The 13313-nt window shown below is 38.4% G+C and overlaps 1 protein-coding gene across 1 annotated transcript in view; it reads left to right on the plus strand.

The window, feature by feature from the left end:
* The first annotated feature begins 2243 nt into the window (after positions 1–2243).
* SEMA3D (semaphorin 3D) overlaps positions 2244–13313 on the plus strand; it is a 111739-nt gene continuing 100669 nt past the window's right edge. Inside the window, exon 1 of the mRNA XM_075728101.1 lies at positions 2244–2277. The gene's annotated coding sequence lies outside the window, so the exon portion shown is untranslated. The remainder of the gene's footprint in view (positions 2278–13313) is intronic.

The raw sequence follows: 13313 nt of genomic DNA on the forward strand, positions 1-13313 counted from the left end.
CAACTTGTGCAAAAGTAAACACCTTTTTTTCCCCCTGTTATTACATTTATAATGAGACTAAAAATCTGGATGTAGGAAAACCTGGCCATTTCAGCGCAGTGAAATTCGATTATGTTGCAATGTGAGAGAGGCAGAGGGCCTTGTCAGGGAGAGAGGTGACAGAGCTACCCAGCTGCTGGGTACTGGGACGACTTTTCCACCCTACTGCCTGAAGGTATTCACCAAGAGCGATGAGTGGGAACCCTTCTGCTACTGGTGTTGAGCCGCTGTTGGCTGTGAAACCTGGAGTGTTCCTCTTTCACTGATCTAAGCTGTGATTTTGTCCCGCCCATGTATTTGCCAACCTTGGCAAAAACGTCTTTGGTTGAATGTTCAAAGCTGGTCCTGGATTCTGACTAAAGATTTAGTTGTGAAATGTTACATCTTATCTTGTGCAGTGACGGTAGCAAGATATTTTTCTTCAGCAGCAAACACTCATTAGAGCTGACCACTACTATCACCTTCTCAATTTTCTCTGACCAATTTTCTCTTAATTTCCCAGCCATTCTGTGAGCCTATTATACAAAGGAAAATAATGAGGCAGCACGCATAATGCCTCTGATGTCAAAACAGTTGGATTATCATCACAACTCAATCAGAACCTTCTTATTTTTATTGCCCAGTGGGATCTACTTTATGGCTAGTATTATGAAGGTAGTGTTATATGAGGGGAAATTGGTATGTTGTCACATTGCATTGTTGGTATTGGAAGTGGTTCTTCACACATTCGGTAGTAGACATACAAAATTGTTTGCCAGATGGTGTTGCAGATGCAAGAATTTTACAAGGGTTGAAAAGGGAGGCTGGACAAGTACTTGAAAGTGATATCTACTTGGGGGTTACAAAACAGACAGGCCACAATAGGCTCAGGAAGTCTCCTGAGCTGAAAATAGATGGAGAGAAGGGGGAGTACTAAGGGTGGGGAAATATGATATATAAATGTTCTATTCTTATTCTTCCTTACACTTACTGTAGAAAACTGACTACTAGACTGGATGAACCTTCAGTCTTGCCATTACAAACATTTTTATATTCTTATTTAAGTAAGGAGTTGTTGTGTGAGAGGGTTTTCCTGGAACAGGAAATGAATGTTGAAGGTGGAGAAAACCCAGAACTGCTTAAATGTAGGAAATCAGTAATGTTTTTTGTAATACATATTGCTAAGGAAAGCAAACTGAGAGACAACTTTAACGTTGAAAGCAGCTCAAATATGATTACTTTCTCAGTTACTGACTGCATAGTTTTGCAGTCTTGCTTTTTTAGTTTTTCCATTTCATCTTATATTACTGTGAGGAATAGATTTGCATTGTTTTCTTGGTGATTTCTCCTGGTAATTCTCCAAGTACATACAGAAGGCATTTGCTGATCTAGCTACATATCTACATCCTATGTGCTGCTTTTCTAAACCTGTAGCCACACTTAAGTACCATAACTTACACTACAGTAAGCACATACTATTGATAAACAAAGCAACAATCAGCTGTAGCAATTATGTCTACTAAAGATGCTCCTCTTTTTCAAAAAGGAGATCATTATGTGGAACAATTAAAAGGGACATGGTCAATTCACAGTTTATGAGTCAATTCAGTGACTCATAATATTGAAATTTATTATACACATAAGGCATTTGTTTTAATCTTGTTTTTTTCATTTGTTTCATCCTTTGTTAGGATTGGACTTGCATGCTGGATTTGTATCTTTTTATTGTTTTGGGTTTTTTAATGTTTATACAAGCACTTCTAAAAAACAAGAATGAGACTGAAGTGCCTCTAAATGAATAGAGATGCCAAGGTTTAAGTGGGCTTTTTGAATTGACTCACTCTGCATGTCCTCATTGCCAGATCTGGGTTATAACTTGTAAATGTCACTGGAAACAGTCTGCTTTCTTATCATCTATAAAATTTAAATTTGTTTCTGGCAGAATTGTTGTTGCAAAAAAAAGTTTTTTTTTTAAAAAATATGTTTATTGGTGGTGTTATTGTTGTTCTTAATATGATGAGTATTAATGATGATGGTGAAAAGGATAACTGTCCTTACTCCCAAAATTGACGTTTAATATTAAGAAGAACAAAATTTGCTGCAGTGTTTTTCTTTGCATATTTTAATTTTTTGGCAGATTATATCTGCCACAGACTTGTATCAGCCGTCTGAAATAACTGCTTGCTGATTATTAAAGTGATTACAACCCACGAGCTTATAGATACTCTGCAACCTGTCAAGAAAAAATGCTGTGAGAAGGTATTTTTCCAGAAAGTACATCTGAAAGAAAAACTGCTTTTTCCCTCCTCTCAGTTTATTAGTGGTGTGAGATGATAGCGGTTTAGCAATAATTTTCTTGGTACAAATTGTTAGTCATCTTTGTCCTTTTTAGATGATGCTTTCAGTGGGTGCTTTTTTTTGTCATTAATGGCACTTATGTCTTAGTCAGTCACAGATCTCCAGCATAACAAAACTCACAGTTTACATGTAGGTGTCTATGTTTTTCCTGGGTTATGGAGAAATGTGACTATTCTGTGTGCCCTAGAAAGGGAGTTGTGAGACCTCACCCTGCATTGCACATTACGCAGAAAGAATTATCAATGAGCTCTTTCTGCGCCTCAGGAGGAGCACAAAGCAGCTGTAGTAGGACTAAGGGTCTAGACAGCTGATCTCATTGAGGATGGAGGATGGCCAGCACAACAGAAAAAATGTTCGATAGCTTGTCAATTCATGACCTGAAGGTCTAAGAGACTTCCATTCCTCAGACAAATGCTGATCCCCATTAATATGAATGGTTGAACTTGATTTGACATCAGTCAGTCCTGGGTCTGAGTGCAAGTACATTATTCCCTGTGCCATTAATGCAAATCACATACCCCAGCTGAGCAGACGAGAGAAGCAGCAGCCGTTGTTTTGCTTTTGCAGTACTGTGTAGAGATGCTCAATAGGTTTATCCCTCTGTAACTGTGTTCCATGCTTGAGTATCTTCAGGATATTTGTTGCATTTTATAAAGTTCATCTTTACACTTGTGCGTGTTTATTTACAACTGATATGCCAGGTCAGGTAGCCCATTCAACTGGGTCGAAAGAAGCATATCATGTTTAAGATAGTGGCATTAATAACTATTAATTAATATAATGTGATTCCACTTCTTATTCACTTCAAGTCCTCCTAGGATGGCTACTGAGTACATTTAGCATGAGCTTCCCCAGCTGTGAAACTGGAATAGTAGGAATACATTTCCTTTGCAAAGACTTAATAACATATGTACTACTTACTGTATTATTTAAATTGAATGTATGAAATGTATAATATAAGTTTAAAAACCTACATCTTATTAGTGTTTTATTCCTCTCCAGGCACAGGAATTTCAGTTTTGTATTGGAAATTAAAAAAAAAAAAAAAAAATCAAGGATTAATTTGTCTAACAGGTTATCACCTATCTCTTCATTTTAGAGGTAGTTTCCATGTAGTTTGCTGAAGGATCCATAGACCAAGGTTCCTTTTAAAGAGCCAATAACTAGTTTTACTAAGTATTTATTCCTAGTAGTTCTGTTTTTCTGGTTCCTTGTGAAGAAACTGCTCTTCACAGGGTCTGACCATGTAAGGCTTTTTTATAATGCATGCTCATTTAGTTAGTTGTTATATTTGTAAGCTCCAGCTGCAGCCATCACTCTCTAAATCTGTCATTGAAGGATTTTGTTTTAAATTCTGCCTGGCTTTGTTTTCAGATGTCTCTGAATTCCTCCCTGTGTTGAGTCACAGCTGTGAAAAGAGAAATCTACCTTTTAATTCGAGGGATCAATGGTTTAAAAGCACTAAAGCCTGATGGGGAATAGCTCAAGGAAGATAGTTAATTATGATGATCCCAAGGGGTTTCATAAACTTGCATATGGCTCATCTGACATGAAGACTCCTGGATATCTTCAAGCCCTGGTCTCTTTGGGGAGTGCCTGTTTTAGCAGGGAGTGGGATCCTCTGTAGAACAAACACCTGTGGGGGATGTTTGCCACCTGCTCAACCATGGCTATGGAAACACAACTTAATCTTCTCCACCACATCCCTTTTCTAGCTAAGCCAGCATGGAGGCCAAACCCTTTCTAGTAATTTTTCTCCCCACAACCTTGAGAAGCATTTAATGTAGTAACTGCAGTGGCTTCCACTTCTTGATCCAACTGGAAGACAATAGACTGTCAGGAAGGAGTTGCTAATGTGGACAGAAAATAGAGGTCAGTCTGGAACACACAGCTGATATTTTGTCTTCCGGGTGAGCAGAACTCATTGGCTTGGTTTGTGTGTTAGCAGTCCATCCAGTGGTATTTCTCACCCAGCTTCCTCTTCTAGCTCCAGTAGGGGAATCCTGGAAGAAATCCCCTTCTTGTTTCATCAGTGCAACAAAAGCATTATTTGAAATACTGTGTCAATAATTTTGATGCTCCATTCTGTGTTTGGTTCTCATGGGATGGGCAAACCAGGACAGTGTGGATGAACAATACCTGGCAGCCTTAAGATATTGGGTTAAGTTATATAACTAATGCAGTGTCTGTACCTTTTCTCTGTTTACTTTACTTGTCCTATGCACACATTGCTATTCTTGATACAGGGATTTATGATCTGCTTGTGAATCAGCTCTTGAATTACTGCAGGTTTTGGACAGTTTTATAAAAGGAAAGCATTCTTGATTTCAGTCAGATTTCAGTAATAAAGGAGTTGATTTGTGAGCAGATCAGGTAGGCATTACCCTTATCAGAAGAGTCCTTGGAAAGATAAGGGTGATCACTAGAGAGTAGGAAAAGCCATCTGATGGCTGACAGAGCCTCAAGTTGATCAGTGGAAAGGTGTTGGATGTTGCTGAAGACCTTCAATGTATAATCTAGTTCAGTTATTCCTCTGTCCATTAGCTGTTAAAAGAACTAATAGAAAAATTTAGGCTGGAAGGGACATCAGGAGGTCATATGGTCTCATTTGCAGCTCAAAGGGTGGATAACTTCAGCTTTGGATCAGATTGCTCAGAGCTATGTCCAGTCAAGTTTCAAATGTCTGCAAAGATGGAGAATCCACAACTTCACTGAGCCCCTGTTCCAGTGTTGACCATCCTTGTAGAGAATGAAGCCTCAGAATTCCCTCAAGATCAAGATTGCCTCATTATCTTACGGGACAGGTGCCTACTGGGGAAAAGGAAATTAGAGGTGGTGGTTTACATCCTACCTTTTTTGTATTAATCTTCTGGTTATGGCAACTCCCCAGTAACTAACTGGTTAACTGTTTAAAAAGCTATTCTATTTTTCAGTGAAGTATTAACTCATCTGTGCACTCTGTGTCCTCACTTTGTCCTCACAAGACAAAGGAAAGTTATTGTGGTTTTAAACCAAAGTGGAAATAGTTCTGCATTGAATGGAGGTGGTGATGCCTGAATTCTTGTTTTCTTTTTCAGTATGGCTATTTCAGATTCCAGGAACTGTCATGCTAGCACCCTTCACAAAGCAGCTTAAAAATAGACCAGCAGAACAACTCTATTGCACCAAATATAAATTGATTTCTGCTGCAACACAAGCAGAAAGTTCTCTTAGCATCTAATAGCAGCATGTTCTAACCCTTGAAAATGGTACAGTTGGTGATCACTGAACACAAACCTGTTAAAGCTTTGATAACCTGCCATCTGAACTCACACTGGCCACACGTTACTCCTTACACAGCTCTGTGAAGTTCTTGTTTATGGAAAATGAAACTGTGATTGCTTGTAATTTTCTGCAGTTTGCACAAGGGCTTAAATCAAGAGTAAAACACTGGAAGAAGTGGTATGTGAGTCATGGATCTCACCGCAGGAATCACAGCCAGCAGTGTGTAGTCCCTGGTGAGAAGGGTGGCTGGGTGACTAAGGCACTGCCTGGACATCGAGGGGATGTGGGTAATAGTCCTCACTGCTGGTGTGACCTTATGCAAGTGGTGTCATCTCCTATGGTAACATTAAAAAAAAAAAAAAAATTAACTCATAATGACAAGGATAGACAATAGAGAATAGAGGCATTAAAGCTCTTAAACTGCTTGGGTGCTGTGGTGATGAGTACTTGCGGGAAACCCATCAAGAGGAATAGGTCTACATTAAGTTAGTGAATTGTCTGAGTTTACAAATGGGATGTGTTATAGTGGCTCTGCTGGCTTCCTGTCACATATCCTCCAAATGTAAATGAAATTAAACATTTAAAAAAACTAGGAAGAAAGCAAATTTATTCATCCTAACAGTAAAATAACTGGGTTAATGTGCCAACACAGATCACTGCACTGCAGTGTACACGTTCACATGTATATCAATTTACACATTGGCCGCAAAAAAAGTTGATCCAAAATTAGTTGGACAATGGATTTAAAAACCCTCCTCCAATAGAGTTCAAGTGTATAGTCATGAATTATTAAATAAAAATTTGTTGGAAGTGTAAATTAAAATCCTTCCGGCATGTCTCTCCCTACACTGTAGTTTATATATTAAAGCCCACAGACTGTGCTGTACAGAGTTCACTGACAGTTCATCAAATAATGAGGCCATACGTCGATGAAAGGAATTCTACAAAAATATGCCATTGGATATACAGAGAGAACATTTGATCAAAGCCCAGCTGCTGTATGAAGTGCACATTTTTTTAACCGTCACTAAACTGTATTAGCCTGAATCCTTTTGAAAACTATCAGATCAGACTTTTACACAGCTGACAATGAACTAAGTAATACTGGCAGTTAATGAAACATCCTATCAGGATTAGTACAAGAGAAATAATTCAAAAAATGGTAAATTGTATTAAGATGCCAACTACAACATGCGGTTGCTTGTCCTTAATATTTGTAACATTCTAGTTTTCTCTGAGAGTCCCATAGGCAGCTTTTAGATACAGCTGGGAAATCTGTGAGTACCTACAAGCGTTCAAGCAAAATTCCAAACTAGTTGGAAATACATTTCCACTTACATCAGATAAATCTAGCTACAAATTTCAACACAATAAAATATTTGCTGTGAAATGAGATTAGCATTATAAATATATTTGTAAATGTAAATCTTTTTTCCTTTATTTCTTTCAGTTTTGGGGAGGTTTTGTTTTGGTATTTTTCTGGTTCGTTTTTTTTTTTTTTTTAGTGGGGTCTGCTGTATTATGATTGTATGGATGGGTAGCTGCAGGCAGAACCAAGATATTTGTGCCTGCACACAGAGTTGGCTGGCTGGTGGTGTCTCTGCTGCACGTATAGCTGAAATGTGTAATATATAGTTGTAGGGTATGCAATCAATAGAGCCATACAACAGTAGGAGCTGTCTTAGGTCTGGATTACTTGGATCAAGGACAGAAGAGCCCTACCTACTTGCATCTATAGATATATCCATGCAGACAGGTCACTAGCCATATGCTTTCACAGTATGTACTATTATTTACCTTGCTGCAGTATCGTGCCTAGAAGTAAGTCTGGACTTGGTTCATGACAAATTTCACTAAAGTGCTACACTATCTTCCCATCAAGCTGGGTTTTTCACAAGCATGCAAAATACATGGTAGGGTAAAATCGCCATTCAAGTAACTAATCTGTAAAATACCCCATTGCCACTAGTTGCTAGTGACCCGAGAAATACCAGCCAGTCCAGACCTCTGGTAATAGAATTGTCACTGCTAGAGGACTCATGCTCCACCCCTACAGATATTGGAAGGTCTCCTATGAAAGGAGGTGCAGAGAACAGTTTTTCCATAGCAAAACACTGGCAAGAATTCCTGGAGGTGAAAAAGAGACTGTAATCCTTCCTTTGAGTTGGCCATTGTAGCTTATATATTCCTTCCAGCAAAAGAATGGTACTTGCAGGGTCAGTGGTTTAGCTGGCTTGACAGTGCTGCCTGGGGTTAATTCAGGTTTTAGCAGGACAAATGCAATCTGTTAGTGTTTAAACATTCAGGCAGGTCTCCCCAAAATGAGCATTTCTTTTCTCTGATGGCCATCATGACACTTTTCTGGCTTTTCAGTGTTTTCTCAACAGCAGGCCAAGGCTGTTCCACAGGCAAAGTTTTCTGCATGCATTCTCTCCCTGTCTACTTTATCCAGAGCTGAGCCAAGACACCCCAAGTGCTGCAAGTGGTGACAGACATTTTAGAGGAAAATTCTCTGGCTCTCTTTGAAAACCTTCAGACGTCACGGTATTTGGCAGGAAGCAGTTTTCATCTAGTCTACCTTTTCATAAATGTCTCTAGGAGTTTTCATCCTACTGCCTTTTTCTTTTCTTGGATACCAAAGTTACAAAACCCATCTTAGAATCACTTTTCATAGCTTGAGAAGTCTTTTTTATCTGCTAGGGAAACATGATGTACTTAAAATAATGTAACACTGAGGTTTGGCTTAGGGTTCCTTTTGATTCTTTTGTGTTGCTAAATTGTGCCATACACTGCTTTCTTTTTGGCTTGTGTTTTTTCTTTTTTTTTTTTTTTTTTTTAGTGATCAGACATGTAGGGTGTTCTCATGTCATTCTCAATAAAGAATCTATGGGAAGCTGTTTTTACAGCATAATATCTGAAGTCACAGTTCCTGCCACCATAAAAAAGAAAAAACAAAAAAGAAAAGATCCATCTGAGATGCATATGCATCTAACTTTAGAGTGAAAAGCATATTTATGTGTGGAAGATATCAGTTGGACATCTGACTGGTGGAACATTTTATTCATCTGCCTATCTCCTCTTTGCAGTATCATTATCAGATGACAAGTTGCTTTCCATCCCATCCTTTTTCTCGGACAATAGACATTGTGCTTGAGAAACAGGCTATAGAGCGTTAAACTATAGGTCTGATTCTATTTTTCTTTTTTTAAGGAGACACAATATACAAAGAATTAGGGTTAGAGAGTAGCATTTGTTTTGTCATCAGTCCTGGATTTATGCATTATGTGTCCAAAAGATATAATGCCAAAGATAAAACTTCTCAGAATCACTGTTTCTAGGGATATATAACATGTCTGTGTGCACGGCTGTCTATCTGTCACATTCTGAAAGGATTTCTTCCACGTCTACGTGAAACCTTTGGGTGTAATCCTGACCCCACTGACACTGACCTGAAAAATATCCTAGTATCTTTTGAGGATAAAGTGCTCATTTCCTATGTGTATAATTTTAAAGTGCACGATAGTAAATTTCATGGTCAGATAAGCTTTTCATAGCAGTGTGACACAGAGCACTCTAGAAAGGTTACCCATTCTTACCAGTATTTATCTCCCAACAGACTACATGCCTTTTGTAAATGCTTCTATCAGTAGACTAGCTTCAGAAAGGTGCACAAAACTATAAAAAATAAACCAAATGAGTTCCTGCATTCTTCTTCTCTCATGTTTTACTTCCTTTGTCCCCATTTTTACTTTAGCTTGAGTTTATCTTAATGAATAAAAAATCCAATGTAATCCTTATTTTCTATCCATTGGAGAGCTTTATTTATTATCTGATGGTTCTCTGCAATAAAACCAGATTTTTGCTGACTCTCTGTTCCCTCAGTTGCATCCTCCTTGTCTCTCAGTCCCTTCATTTTTCTTTGCTCTACTTGGCTCTTCTCAAGTGAGAATTAGAGCAGAGATTTTTCTTGCCTTCCAAATTAGTGATGATGAATGGATAGGGTATAAATCCTGTGAGGAGCTCAGTAAAGGTAAACCCTGTAAAGCTTTGTAAAACTCATTGTAAGCTGGGTTATACATCATATCAATCTTTACTATTCATCTGGATATTTAACAATAGCAAGGTCTGGTTTATGGCAAAATTTTTTCTACACCAGATATACTAAACCCAATCATTTAAGCAAAATAAAACAAAACAAAAAAATCACCTACTGTAGGCTCACATAATTTTTTTGTTTGTACCATTTTCTTTTTGTTCAGTAATTTTTGCTAGTGTTGGGAAGTGATGTAATACTGATCTGGGGTTTTTGTAAAAAGAAGTATTTTTCAGAATCCTGGAAGAGAACATGTGCTGCACTATAAACAGCACAAAAGCTACTTAATAAATGGAAGAATAGCGATGAATAATACTGTTTACCAGTTCTTGGATGGAGTTAGCTTTAAACTGAGATTTCACAATGAAGAGAAAAGCCTCCTCTGCCAAATAATATATCAACAGACCCTCTATCTAAGAGGTACAAGAACATAGTTTCATTATGCTCTGAATGAATGTCATCTTTGTTATTTAAAAAATAAGTTAAGTATGTTAAGTAAGTCTGGAGGTATAAATTTGGTTTTAGTCTATTTTATCTTATGAGTTATTAATCTGACTCATTTATGGTTGTAGTTTTATCTCTTACTAACAGAGAATATCTGATATCCAGATCATGATTATAGTACAGTTTTGAACCACAGAGTAGACAATCACAGTAATTTTCCTCTTGGAATATGTGTGATAACTTATAGATGAGACAGCTACAAGTAAATGCATTAGAATATCTGTATATTTGCAGTTAATGTGCTTTAAATTTGTATGCATATATATAAAGTATGTGTACAATATGAGTAAACAGATAATGTACCTTTCAATACATTTGCATTGCAGGTGGGGTACTTTCTGCTTCTTTTTGCAGCTAATTAGTTTTAAATCCTTTAAAGCAATATGTTCATCTAACAGGCTAAACATGCTGTTTGGTTGATGTTTGCAAGGGACATCTTTTACCATCTTCTCACTCCATGGAAAAATAAAATAAACCCCTAAGATCTCAGACAAGGATAGCTGAGGAGACGAAAGAATAACTTGGGCATCAGAGATAATAGTTTATATATTGAGACTAAATGGCCTCGGTAACTTACTCAGCATATTTATAAGTCCATAGTGACTATGAGACATTTTTCTATTCTAGCTTTCTAATTCTAATCAACATGAGCCAACTCAAAGTTTGCTCTAGATTTTCAGTAGTTACTTGCAATTTGTAACATTGCTATTGGATTCAGTATAACCGAGCCATACCATTTGGTTAATTGCTTTTTCTGTGTTTGCTGCAGGCTGTTTTCATTGTCCACTTTATTGGAGTACAAAATTCAGAATTTTAAAATGGTCTTGGAAAACTAGTACTGGAGACAGGTCTTAAATTATCCTCCAATTCCATATACGTCTTTGTTATGGAATTAAACTGAGAGTTACATGAACTACTGTTCATGTGTCTACAGATGGGTCACAGTCCTTTCAGCTCTGGACTTTATGACGCCAGGAGAAGTCGGAAACCTACACAGTATATGTGAATGCAAGATTTTGCATTTAGATAGGTTTGAGCTGAACAATCTGAAAAAACCTCCCATAAGCACAGAGCTCCCTACTGTCTGTGTGTTTGAGAAGGCTGAAGAGCTCTGTTTATTGCAACAAAGGGCCTGGAATAAATTATGCTTAGTAAATTGGCTCCAGGTTTTCCTGTTTCAGACAGTAGCTTCGGAGCAATATGTTTTATAGGCTCCACTAAATCTGACCAATTGCAGGGAGGTGACACCTCATTTCAGGGATGTGACATCACGCAAGTGCCAGTTACGCCTCTCTGGCAAGATGGCAGGACACCAGCAGATCAACATTTTGTCTTTTGGCAGTTTTAACCTACAGCCCATTATGAATTTATGAGCCCCACAGGGAGGTCCTAGCAGGATGGAGCCAGGCTCCTTGGCCCCTCTTCAGCATCACGCCTCCCACCCCGACGTGGGGCAAATAATAGTTCCTTTATTTCACTGGAAATACCCCTATTTCAGCGAGGTGTATGCATAGCTTCCTTCCCCAGTTGGTCTCACAGGTGATAATTAACACATTGCAGATATTTCCTAGCTGAAGCCAAAGTGGGAAAGCAGCTTTAGCCTCAGCATTTTTCTTTTCAAACTCTTTTTCCTCATTTATTTTGGGTCTGTTCATGATGAGGAAGTTTTAGAGCGTGTTGGTGCTTAGCAGAAGTATTGAAGAACTAAAGGAAACAATTTTTCCTCCTCTGACAAACTCTTCTTACTTTTGATGGGAGGAAAGAATGAGGGAGTTAGATTTACTTTTAGGTTTTATATGTTATTTCTATTCATGGGTCTGATTACTTCTGAGCGGCGTGACTATGGCTCTTTTAAGCACGGGACACTGATTGACATTGCATATGTTACAGAGAGGAAGGATATTTTCTGAAGATTAATAGCCAGTTAGTTGGTCTGAAGTTCATTAACCTGAGGTAGTCATTAGCCTGCTGGAAGGACTCTGTGTAGAAGCTGGAATTGTATTAGGAGATCATCATAAACTAAAAATATATGTGACAATCTGGCCAGATTGCAATGAAACTAGAACAAGACAGGGTTGGCCTGAGCTCACAGAGCAGCTGCCTCCAGTGTAAACTAACCTCCTTGTGTCAGGAATTAAAGCAAATGGTTTTTCACAGACATTACTCAAATAAAAGGAGGAAGGAAAAAAAAAAACCAAAACAACACCAGAAAAAAGAAAAAGGAAGGTTTCCATTAGCAAAAGAACCCTACATGAAAAAATAAAGTTGTGGGGTATGGCCAAAAGGCAAAGGTTGGTGCTGGTCCTCAGTCTGCAATTAAGCTAATGACAGTGTGTTCAGGCAACTATTTTTTTCTATAAGCAACAAATTTAGTCTTGATTCTTCACTGCACTTTGCCTCAAGCAAATGAGCCCCAGATTCTCTGGTGAGATCCCTGTTGGCTAAGACTCAAACCCTCAAGCCATGACTTCTCAGCATATTTGCAGTGAGACTGTCTCCCTCTCAATTGCTTCTTTGAAGTATGGTTTCTCTCTATCATCCTGCTGAAGATGAACAGGGCTGATGTCTCTTGTCTTAATATAGTCCTCCTCCTCTTCCCTCCCCTTCTTTTCCCCTTCTTCCCCCGAAAATAGCTTTCTTTAAGGTGGTATAACCTTGTGATAGTCTAGTGAACAGCAGTCTGTCATAGTCCAACCACAAATAGGTGTACCGGCATGGAAGAAGCAAGGGCCTTCTCTCAGGATCCTATACTCTAGTAAAGGGAAGGGAAAGATGAACCAGAGGGATTTCATGTTTGTTTTGTTTTCTTTCCATGTCATCTCATGAATATGTAATGGCACTTGGCCAAAAGTAGCGCATTCAGACACCAAATGTGAGCATTGAGAAAGGGATTGAGAAGAAAGAAGGTCAATGTTCTGCGATAGGAAGGATGCTTCGGGCGTTTTACAAATCATTTCCTTCTCTCTCTTTCGCCGTCACACCCTTCCTGCATACTCCCTTGTTTTTTGCTATTGGCAGAAGGTCTGGAGGCTCAGAAAGCCTCAGCTTCATCTGAGAGAGGTTTCCTCTGGCAGAG

Source organism: Pelecanus crispus, chromosome 1, assembly GCF_030463565.1.
Source record: "Pelecanus crispus isolate bPelCri1 chromosome 1, bPelCri1.pri, whole genome shotgun sequence".
Classification (NCBI taxonomy): Eukaryota; Metazoa; Chordata; class Aves; order Pelecaniformes; family Pelecanidae; genus Pelecanus; species Pelecanus crispus.